The following is an 11,797-nucleotide window of genomic DNA, read 5'->3' as shown; positions in this document are numbered from 1 at the left end:
GTTTCAGAATTTAGGGGGAAGAGATTTTCAGACTTTTTGATCTTTTTTTCCTCCCATGGCATTTGTGAAGTACTTTTTTTTTTTGTTAGTGCATGAATACTTTCTTTGCCTTTGTCCTATTTCCTATTTTTTCCTATTTTTTTCGATGTGCATTTTTTCCACCCTTCTCCCCCGCCCCATCACGTTCCTAATGCTAAATTGTGAGTCTTTAAATCCTATCACAGAAATTTTATTCAATACATCCCGCTAAAATTCCTTGGGACAGTTACTCATGCCATGCCACCTTTATATTCGGCAGTGATATTTTTGTACCTCGATCAGAAAGTGAATCACGTACAGTCAAACCCCTATTTACCCCGTTTAAAAGGGGTAAAGACTATAGAAAAACCCTCGTCGGGACGACCAAAAGGTGGCCGCGGCTGCTTAATAGAGGTGGCCCGGTTAATAGGATTTTATTTACAGTATTTTACGAACAATAATTTCGGGGCTTTGATAACTGGCCGCTTGATAAGGGGTGGCCGCTTAATAGAGGTTCGACTGTATTTACAAATATACATTTGTTTATCTTAACGCAATGTAGAAAAAACTTTGATGTCATAACTTACGTTCCTTTTTGCCTAAAATCGCTTTGTAGATTGGTGTTTCTGTGGCTCCCAGCTCATGCATGGTTTAAGAAAATAAAGCTTTAATGAACTGAAGGCGAAGAATGTCTCTGATTAACAATAATAGCGAGTTTATAAATCTTTATTTACCATAGTCGTATTTATCTCTGGTCAGGCTAAACACACTCCAATAGATGATGATTTGTTGGTTGTTGAGTCGTGATAAAAACCGTGACTATTAAAGCACGGACAACTATTCAGATTTCTGAGAAATTAGTTGAAATTGCCGGAAACCTCCGTCGAATCTCCGTCAACTTGTGTAGCAGCGAATAATCTTTGGTGACCATTTTTCTGCAAAAAGACATGAGCTTGAATAAGGCAACCTGATATTTCCAAGGACCAACTGCGATTCGTTGATTGCTTTTGCACTTAAAAAAATATCCTTTCGAGATTGCTTTGCGAGCCTTTGACAACTTTTACCAGAAAAAAACATAACTGAGATTTTCAAAGTCAATTTTAAACAAAAGAAAGATTTTGAGACAACATATTTGTCATGGACAGATAACTAACTTATCGACCTAAATTTTTTTGGTAGCGGGCCTTCATCATTGCACTAACGAAATCTATCCATATGAGAAAATACTTTCGCTGACCCAGAACTCTGAATTTTATACTCCCATCGGGATTTCAGTGACCTTGAATGACCTTCAAAAGGACGCGGTTTTCATTAAGCTTTATTATAATGCTAATTTATTAATTAATATTAGCAACGCGACTTCCAATCGCGTACTTTTGCAGAAATATAAGGGAAAAATAACTGACTTGGTAGAAGACAGTTCAGAGCTGGTATATAAAGGAATAATTTTTTTTTAACATTGCCTGTTGCTCTCCTAAATATGAAAAGTCGATTTTTTTTCAGAACGACCATTTTGATTCTTGGTGTTTTTGTCTTGTAGAGCGGATTTCAATTGAGTGTCGTAAAACCAAATTTATTATACTTACCAATTAGACTACTCAGCTAATCTTAAACCGTAGTTAAACCAAAACGAAAAGCTAACTAGCTTTATAACATGAAATTATTGCGAATGCATTCTAAGACTATGGAAACAAAATGCAAATTGTTCTGCCACAACAAGTACACGAGTATACTTATAATAATTAAATGACTGTCGATTTCTAGGGTGGAAGCGTTCAGACCTTTATGTGCATATTTACAATTTGTTCAATGGAATAACGATCGTAATTGCAGAAATATTGACCTGGTCTTTTTCTTTTATTTCCTTAGTAACTCTGATGGAATCTCATTGATGGATTTGCATGGACGGTAGATGCCTGCTGACATGAAGGAGGTTATGGATCATGCTTTCGTGATTTCTGATCTTGATGCTTAGTTTGGTAAAAGACAATATTTTAGATTCTTATATCGTAAGAAACCGTCGACAGTCACAATTTCTTTAAAAATCGGAACATTGTCAAGCAGAAGGTGACAAGAAAATCTGCATCTAAATCTATTGTCTTGATGTATCGCCAAATTTTCACCAGTTGCGCTAAAAGATCGTGTAGGAATTAGCAAAGATAATTTACACCTTGAACTCGAGACTAAAAGGATTGAATAAACGCGGATCCATGTTATTGAAACCACAGACTATAACAAATTTCTTGGAAGAAATTGTCGTGTGCTTGTTTACTGTAGTCAACTGAAATTGTCTCGAATCTCGCCACATTCCTCACTCAAATTTTGATTTTTTTTTTTGTCATTTCGATTTATATCCTGGATTTCTTTCGACCATGCAACTAATTTCTTTCTAAGTGGAAGAAATTGCTTGTTTACAGCTAAAATTGTCTTGAATCTCGCAAAATTCCTCTGATTGATTTCAGTTGAAAACTGCACTCGAAATCCTTCAATAAATCAAATTTTGAAAACTTTAAGCTAGTGGATAAAGAATGGTGTATTTCTTACCGTTTCAGTTTGTTACATGGATTTGTTTGGCCGACCATGCAACTTAATATTTTCCTTAGACATTTTCATTCGCTTGTTTACCATGAAGTCAGTTGAAATTGTCTTATATCTCGCCAGATTTTGCTGTTCGATTAGAGTCAAATTCGTTGTGCACTAACCTAATCAGCAAAAATCTTTTCTTTCAGCAACTGTTAAAAGCTAAGTTTGCCTATCAATTGTATTTTCTGTGGTTTTAATTTACAACATGGATCCGCATTTAATTTGCACCTAATGCTTACAAAACCTTCAACAAATATATTTGCGAAAATAACTATCACGGATTAAGTCGACGCAATTTATTTTCAAAACCAGAGCAAATGTTTACTTGAAACTGATGTAAAAAAGAGCTACGAGCCAGGTTGAATTTATTTCAATGTATAAGCAATAACTTCGAATACTCCGTAAAAATAGCAGGATTTTTTCACTTCTTGTACTTAGTTTCGATTACTCTATTTCTTATTTTGCGATTAGATTTTACAAGAATTATTTTTATTTCTGGCGATCCTTGTAATATTTTTTAGATGTTTCAGACTTGCTTTTTCATAGATTAGCTATTTCGTCTTACTATAATTAGTTTCTACAAACAATTTTCAGACTTTGATCTTTTTCAGCTTCTTTAATATGTAAACTTTTTTTTGTACGTAAACAAGTATACCTTAATAAAACTTGTAAATTACATCAGTATGGTTGAACAACAAAATATTTTACAACCATTGTTTGTTTATTTCTCTTTTGTTTTTCATTTTACGAAAGAAATAAAAAAATATTGCGCTTTTAAAAGGGGCCTGGAAACTAGTCGAAATGTAGGCTATCTCTTTTACTATTTTTTGACTATGCAGGGTTGCCAAAAAGAAAAAAAATTCTGCACTCTTGAACAGAGTCTAGCCAGAAATCAAACATACACTTTGACTTTGATGGGTCAAATCGGTTGCACAAGGCAAGATTTTTCCCGCCAAAAGACGTAATATATTTTTGACTCAAAAGCAGACACCATTCGAAAGCGCAGAATTTTTTTCCCAAAGACAATTTTCCCGCCAAAAGACTTAGTTTTTTTCCGACTTTTTTGGCCTCTTTTAAAAGCGCAATATCATTCACCAAGAAGCATTTTCCCGCCAAAAGACTTAGTTTTTTCCGACTGTTTTTCCCCTTCGCCTTGAAAGCGTATTTTTTGAAATCCAAGACAATAATGTCGTCAAAAAAGTTAGTTTTTTCTAACTATTTTCTCCTTCGCTTTTAAAGGAAGCGGAAAATTTTTAATCCAAGACAATTTTGTCGACTTTTTCCTCGGCTACCTTAAAAGTACAACATTTATCCCGTACAATTTCCTGCTAAAAAACATTTTATTACAATCTCCTTTGTCTTGCTTCGCTCCTTGGTGGTTCCACTGAGCTTTCTGATGTTTGTCTTTGAACCTAGAAGGAAAAATCACATATAAAGTGAGTCTTAAAGCATTTTCTGTACATACCGTTTCAAGCCAAAGGGTTACAGTGTATTATTCCCCTAGTTAAACGAAACATGAATCTCAGCTTGGTGAAATTACAACCCATGCGAAGGTTAATATTTTTATTGACTAGAATTGATGCTATTTTTAGCAACCTTCTTGTGTTCTTCAACAGCAAGTTTCAAATTTTACAAAGCAACATCTATTCCTGGCATTTCATATTATCGTAAAGCATCTAAAACAATCTTTTGAGGTTTTGTGCTAAATTAATTTTAAAGCTATTGTATTACAACGTAAACTAGCGCCTAGTTAATTTTGCGAAATTGATAGCTTTTGAATTTGAAAATCCTTTTTGAAATCTCTTCAAATTGACGAAAGAAATTTCGAATTAAATTGGGAGAAATCTTGAAGAACTCAAGTGTTGTCATAGTAACGTTTACTGAACTTTAACAGCAAAACAATGAAAATTGGTGAAAGAATTCTTCAGTATTCGCCAACTTGGAAATATCGCAAATGCGGTAGAGTTTATGAATTTTTCAAACAATTTAAATCGTTCAGCTAAAAAAAATGTATGGTGCCAGTATTTAAAATCTTTGCAAAACAGCTCTCCGAACTACCATGAACTGTCAAAAATTTTAAGGTTGATTTCTTGAATTTTTTTTGGTTTGGAGTAAATCGCCTGGCCTCCAATCACTGAGATGAGAGCGGAATTTGAAAGGATTGTAACTTCTCATTCCAGAGAGAATGTTTTCATTTTGATTCGATTGCCCGCAATATATAGTCTGGAACTATGCCAGTTCCAAGGTCAACGCAAACTTGTGACATGGAACACGAAAATTTCATATTACAATGAAGCAATGAACACAACAACAAAAAAATCCCTCCCATTTTAACAACTCTCTCCAGGGACAGTTTGCAAATGCTAAATGTTGGAGTGCCCTTTGCTGAGCACCACATTATATCCAGAATAAACCAAACTATTAGCCATAAGGATAATTTGTAAAAGAGTTGCATAACCCCAAATAAAAACAAATCACCTCATAAAATTATAAAAATTACAATATTAAAATCTTGCTAAAACTGTAATAATATTTACAATTTTGTTACAAATTTAATAACGACAGCTTTAAAACTTGTCAACACTGCATGCCGAATGGACCTCAAGAGGCAAACTGTAATTCTCATTCCAAAGGTCTTCAGGAGTAAAAGTGAAAGTCAGCGGAGTGAACCTTCTTACTGCCAATTAATTCAGGTGCATGTCAGTTTTTAAGACTATGGATCATTCACAGATCATTTCTGGAAATTATAATCACCAGGAAATCACAAATCCTGTTCCATCACAAACCGTGATTTACTTGCTTACGGTAAAGGTCTGTTCATATGCAGTGAAAGTATGTACGGTAATATTAGAGCTAGCCTTGTATAAGGAAAAAAGATTACTCCTTTGATCACAGGTTCTTGGCCCAATTCATACAGTAAATTTAAATAGTTTCCCAGAAGAATTTAGAAGATGATGGAACATAAAGTCCCCAGAAAAATAAATTTAAAAAAAATGCACTAGAAGATGTACATTTTACTAAAAAGAGAATGAAACTGTACTCACCATTTGCTAAGATAGAGATAAGGTCCTTCCCTGTTCCAATCTTTTTGTTAGTTAACTTTGCCTGACCTGACTGCTGTTAATGGAATCAGTCATCCAGAAACTGTTGGAAAACCCAAAATACAAGTAAATAAATCCTTGCTACACGTAGCCTGTTAAAGGAGATGACAATGGTACACTAAGGAACTGTACAGAATTGTGGTCCAAAACTTCAGGCAGCTGACTCGTATTTTTCTTTTAGATTCTTTTTAAACAATTTCACAATAAAGGCTGCTTCAGTCAACGCGGCTAAAAAGACCAGTTCGCTTTGTTGGGCACATGTCTGCATGCCAAAGTTTGTAAGCCATCTACATAATTGCCTTGCAATACGACAGCAAACAAATTTTAAGGAGAGTCAAATTTCACTGTTCTCAGAAGAAGCACTTGTTCAGCTATTCTCTATTTTTGTTTTTAATAGAAGAATGTTGCCTTTTTTTCAATTACTGGGTTAAGAATGCAGAATAACTGCATTGTAGGTAAAGGGGAAAAATTAATGGGATTTATGTCACTAGGTAGTTTGCTTCTTCTTAATTCCCATGAACAGATTCTTGCAGTGCACATGGGCACCTGGCATATAGTACAGAGGCCTTCCGAGGGTTAAAAGCCACAGGTGACACGACCCCAAAAACCAGCCACACAGGAATTTCTAATCAGCCACAAGGGAATCAAATGCATCACTAAAATTCAACAGCAACACATAGCACTAGAAAAGACAGCAACACTGACCCCTTTGGACTTTTTTTTCCCTACGTAGAAAATGTATTCTCTTATAAAGGCTGTAAATGTCAGAAACTTGATTGCTTTTCCATTGAATACACAGTTCTGATGGTGAAGTAGAGTTGAGTCAAGATGAAAAGGTGTAGTCCAGCTGGGTCGAGCTTAGTAGAGTAGGCTCAAGTTGGGTTGAGCTGAGTGGAGTTGAGCTGAGTTGAGTTGAGTTGAGCTGAGCTGTGATGGTGAAAGTAGAGTTGGGTCGAGTTAGGTTGACTTGAGTAGAGTTGAGATTGTAAAGTAGAGTTGAGTCAAGATGAAAAGGTGTAGTCCAGCTGGGTTGAGTTGGGTTGAGCTTAGTAGAGTAGGCTTGAGTTGGGACGAGCTGAGTGGAGTTGAGTTGAGTTGTGATGGTTTAGTAGAGTTGGGTCAAGTTAAGTTGACTTGAGTAGAGTTGTGATGGTGTAGTAGAGTTAAACAAGATGAAACGGTGTAGTCCAGTTGGACTGAGCTTAGTGGAGTAGGCTCGAGTTGGGTCAAGTCGAGTCCAGTTGAGTTATGTTGGGTCGAGTTGGGTAGGGTTGGGTCTGGTTAAGTTGAGTCGAGATGGTATAGTAGAGTTTAGGAGAGTTGGGTAGACTGCAATAGGGTTGCAACGAGTTTGGTACAGTTGAGTTGACTTGAGAAGGTACAGTAGAGTTGAGTCCGATTAAGTAGAGTTGTGCTGTTGTAGGGTGAGGGTTAGGGTAAGTGATCCCTTGGTGTAGTCTATACACGAAAGGCAATCAAGCTACTTGAGCATAAGAAAAACTGAATTAACTTCTGTGAAAATATTGTTAACTTTGGGTGAAAATGTTGACAAGCTATGTGCTTGTTAGACTAAGAGCAGTCCCTTGTTTTCCTCAGTCCATTGAGTGAAGCGAATAAAATAATATGGCTCCACAAAAATTGGGGCAAAGTGAGTGGAAATGAGTGTAAGCAAAAAGAGTCGTATTTTTGAGGGAACACTTTTGCTGGGCCATATTTTATTAGCTTAAAAGAGGGAGTTGTGTTAGTAAAGTCACCTGAAGCATTGAATAAGAATACAATCGCCACCCTTAATGGTCAAATTTTTAGCTGAAATTTCCAAAACAACAACAATATTATTTTCTTTCGAGATACCAGTATTTATAAACTTATTTAAAGGTGACACATTCCAAAGCAATTCAGTTTTTGATGCGAGTAGCCAATTCCAGCCTACTCAAATTACTTCTCTGTGTCACCCAAAAGGAGTGAAAACAAGCTGCTTTAAGGGAGAGCCTCTAAAGTTTGGTTTTCACTACTGACGCAAGCACAATTGCAAGCACAAGTGAAAGCACAAGTGCAAGCACAAGCACAAGCGCAAGCACAGATGCAAGCAATAGGGATGACCCAGGTGAAAACGAAATTTGACGCAAACACAAGCACAAGCAAAACCATCTGAACCTTCTGCAATTTTGGAAAACTGTTTAGGCACAAGGTAATCTGGATCCAGTATTTTCATTGGCCAAACCATAACCATGTGTGGTAAATATCCTTGTGCTTGTGTTATGCCTGAGTGGTATTTCGTTTTCACTTGTTGCAGTGCAAAGGCAAGCATAAGCGCGAGCACAAGAAAAAGAAAAAAATTTGATCCCTGTGCTTGTGTTTGTACTTGTGTTTGTGCTTATGCCTAGGTCGAGGCCATTTTCACGGTGAAATAAGAATTATTGTGTTTGCAATTATTGTCCTTACGCTTGTGCTTGCGTCGCTAGTGAAAACCGGGCTTAAGACTTCTCAGAACAAGAAAATCCAAAAATTCCACAGTCCCTCAGTTGAAGGAATACTAATTTTACTAACAAAAGAAAACTGTTCTCACCATTTGCTATCATGATGCCGCTAACTTCCTTTCCGATCTTGTTGTAAGTTTTGCCATTGTTAATGAAGTAAAACTGTTGGAGCAAACAAAATATAATTACATTCAATCATTTCAATGATGCTAAGAATTAGACAGGACAAAGATAACCTATGTTTATCAATTGATAAACATAGGAAATGGGACAGAGCCATGCATGTTGGTAGGACCAGAATTTCTGGCAGCTGATGTAACTGCATAAAGTTGCAGGTAACAAAACAATTCTTGATTGTACTTTAAAGATATACTGTAGCCCTTGTTTTCACACTTTAACTTTTCTCATTTGCATTACAATATACATGTATAATCAAGTAGGTGTGCAACTTGGTAATTTTGGGCTATTTGCAGTTTCAGCCTGAAATTGCCTGAAATTCACCTTGGATTACATTGTAATGCAAATGAGAAAAACTAACCGAGACAAGGGTATTTATCTCTGCTCAGTGCTGAAAAATGATGGCGGAAGTTTGATTTATGAAGTTGTACCTGTAGGGTCTGTCTTAGATGGAATAACAATAACAATGTTTTCCTTGAGTATCAAAAGCCTCTCTTATTCCCTGCCTATCTCAAGTTGGAGAATCACCAATTCAACTAAAAGAACATGAAATTGAGAAAACTGGAAAGATTGCAACTGCAGAGTACCTGCTGAAATTCTTGTAATCCACAGTGGCAAATTTCCTCTATGAGATAGGGAATCATGGTAGAGTTGAATCCCTATTAAATGGCTGCACCACTATTAGGTGGTCCTGGAGTAATCAGAGTCCCCATGAGAGCTTTTCTATTGCTTTTACCTACATTAAGCCACCAACCCCTTTAAGCAGTCACTAATCATTTCCCTGATTGTGGCAGTTTGACAGGGGTTGAACTGAAGTTGTATTCATCAAAATAAATATCCAGTCCCAGATGAATACAACTACCATGATTCCCTGGAGGTGCATCTCATAGAAGAAATTAGTCATTCAGAATATTAACTCCACTAAATAGAGCTAAATTATTCGCCACCCTATGTTGTAAGACAAAATAAAAATACTAGATAAAAAAAAAAGAAAACAATGTGTGTGAATAAACTTTATCGCTTTAAAAGTGAAATAATTTTCCAGTATGAACCAACAGATGGGAATGGCATTTGATAAACTGAAATTGGCTCATATAGCGACATATTTGTTCTCTATTGAATATGCAAATGTCAGAACCTCACATCCCTGGGGTTGGGGGAGAGGGGTATAAAACCCCTATGACCCAAGGTTTGCATGTAATAAATCCACAAGGGGGGGGGGGGGGGTACTCCCAGAAAAATCGGGTGGGGGTGTGCGGCCCACTTCATAAAACCCTTACCCTATTTATGACCAAAATCTGCGATATTCCCTACCCTATTTATGACCTGACCAAAAATTCAAAACCCTATTTACGACCTAACCCTTAAACCAAAACCCTGTTTCAGATCTGCGAAATAATAACTTCCCTAGTTCAGACCAATGTTAAATTACCGTAAACATAATTTGTGAAGGCTTTTGCTGATTTTCTTTTCGATAATGACAAAAAAGTGGCTTCTTTTTAAAAACATACCCATATCAAGGCTAGAGTGCAAAAACCATACCCTATTTATGACCAAACTGGCCAAAATCAGCTAAAATCGATACCCTATTTATAACCAAAACAGCTGAAAAACCATACCCTTTGGGGCCGCACATACCTATATGGCCCATATAAGGGAGTAACCCCCCCCCCCCCACCCCCACCGGGAATAAATCCGAGTGCACCCTCTTAAAAACCACAGAATACCTCTAAAAACTTCAAACCTATAATGAACAATGCTGCTTAATAGTACGGGGAAAAACTGGGCAAAAATGAGACTTTCGAATATGCCTAAATTGGCTGCGTTAAGTTCGCAAGGTGTTTATGGTAAAATGTACAGCGGCCATTCTTCTTTCGCATTGTACAGTAGTCCTACACCAAAACAAGTTTCCCACCCTTAATTTTTTAATACGCACAACTGAACGAATAAAAGGTTACATTAAATCAGGCCCAGCACGAGAAAGGAAACCATCCACAAGCTACTAAATTAAACTTTGGCGTTTCTGAGAGTTTGAAGACGATTCGTTTGCCAACCTTACCTCGAGCTTGCTCTTGTAAGCGGCACCGGCATTTCCAGTCGATGCAAATACAAATACAAACTACAATATCGTATTCAAAGCGAAAGGTTCTTCTTGATCTTCTGTAGCTTGTGAATTCCTAAAAATTTCAACTCTACGTGCAACACAAACGCTTTCCTAATCCATCTTATTTTGCTTGGTTTCACGTGTTGCAAATTTTGAATAAATTCATTGCGAGGTCAACGAAGAGCATGCGCGTTTTCAAGTAAACCGTCTGTTGGTTTAGGGTGTTTACCCGCGGGTACTCGTTGTAAGGGTTTTTTCCAAAATCAGCAAACCAACCGTTTGCAATTCGATTTCCCGTTATTGTTTTCTGTCGAATGAGAAATTGCAAACCGGGGAATTTAGCAAATGGTAAGGAAATTTCCGCCATTCCGTTCTGAACGGTAAACGAGGACTACCTCTGAGTAGTCTACATTGTCCGAACTGATTTTCCGGAAAATTACTGTACGTTACATTTGACTCTCAACCGAAATTTGTGGATTTTTTGCTAATTGGTAAGCACCCTCGATTTCCAGAAAAAAAAAAAAAAAAAAAAACAGTGACCAGAGCTAAAACATTCCAACTTTTGAATGCAAAAGGTCCAAAAGAACAAAAAACGCGGAATAAAACCTCGCCCGGGAATCATGTTTGTTAAAGTGACGAATGATCATCGCAGTAAATTTTCCAATTTAAGCAATTGGAAAGAAGAAGCCTGAAAAAAAAAAAAAAAAAAAAAAAAAAAAAAATCAGGGCTTCAACAGGATACGAACCCCTGACCTCCGCGATACCGCTGCGATGCTCTACCAACTGAACTAGGAATCCATACATTGGGACCGAGGTCAATTAAGGACGGTGCCTACTAAATACAAAGGTTTCTGCGCTAGGTTAGGTCCACGCGGAAAAAGTAGATCTTGCAAGGGCTACTGGAATCCCAGAAGAAAAATTGGGGTAGCCATGCATTTTTTCGAGATAATTAGCCTCAAATCTCAACAAAAATGCTGACATCAGCATTTTTCTGAAAAAAGAAGGAAAGGATATTTCTTCACAGATTTCCTTAGAATTCGCCTTTACAGACAGAAAAGCAAACAAATTTATAAAGATCGTAAAACTACATGTTAAATGGTAACATGAAAACCATTTTTGGTATGTTTTTAATAACAAAATCGTTGCAACGGCGCTTTTAGGATCTCTGACAGCCTTCCTCTGCTTCAGCTAAAATAGTCGAAATACCTTTTGCTCACAACCAGAAACTAATCACGTGTACAATAGGCTTGCCACTTCCATTTCACAACATAAAATGTAGGGGTAGCCACGCGTGTTTTAAAGTCATTAGGCTGATTTAGCAAGAGAACGGGAACGTC

At 36.9% G+C, this 11,797-nt stretch overlaps 1 long non-coding RNA gene across 1 annotated transcript; it reads right to left on the bottom strand.

Moving 5' to 3' along the window:
- Window positions 1-3,084: 3,084 nt before the first annotated feature.
- LOC149102744 (uncharacterized) lies at window positions 3,085-11,532 on the bottom strand. Its single transcript, XR_016201871.1, has 4 exons — window positions 10,416-11,532; window positions 8,269-8,341; window positions 5,646-5,745; window positions 3,085-4,013 (listed from the first exon to the last, which is right to left on the bottom strand). It is a non-coding gene; the product is annotated as an uncharacterized LOC149102744 (long non-coding RNA).
- Window positions 11,533-11,797: the final 265 nt, after the last annotated feature.

Source organism: Orbicella faveolata, unplaced genomic scaffold (genome assembly GCF_042242905.1).
Source record: "Orbicella faveolata isolate gen_17 unplaced genomic scaffold, um_ofav_v1 contig_35, whole genome shotgun sequence".
Classification (NCBI taxonomy): Eukaryota; Metazoa; Cnidaria; class Anthozoa; order Scleractinia; family Merulinidae; genus Orbicella; species Orbicella faveolata.
The sequence above is the reverse complement of the archived record's forward strand: the minus strand, read 5'-3'. Positions and strand labels throughout refer to the sequence as shown.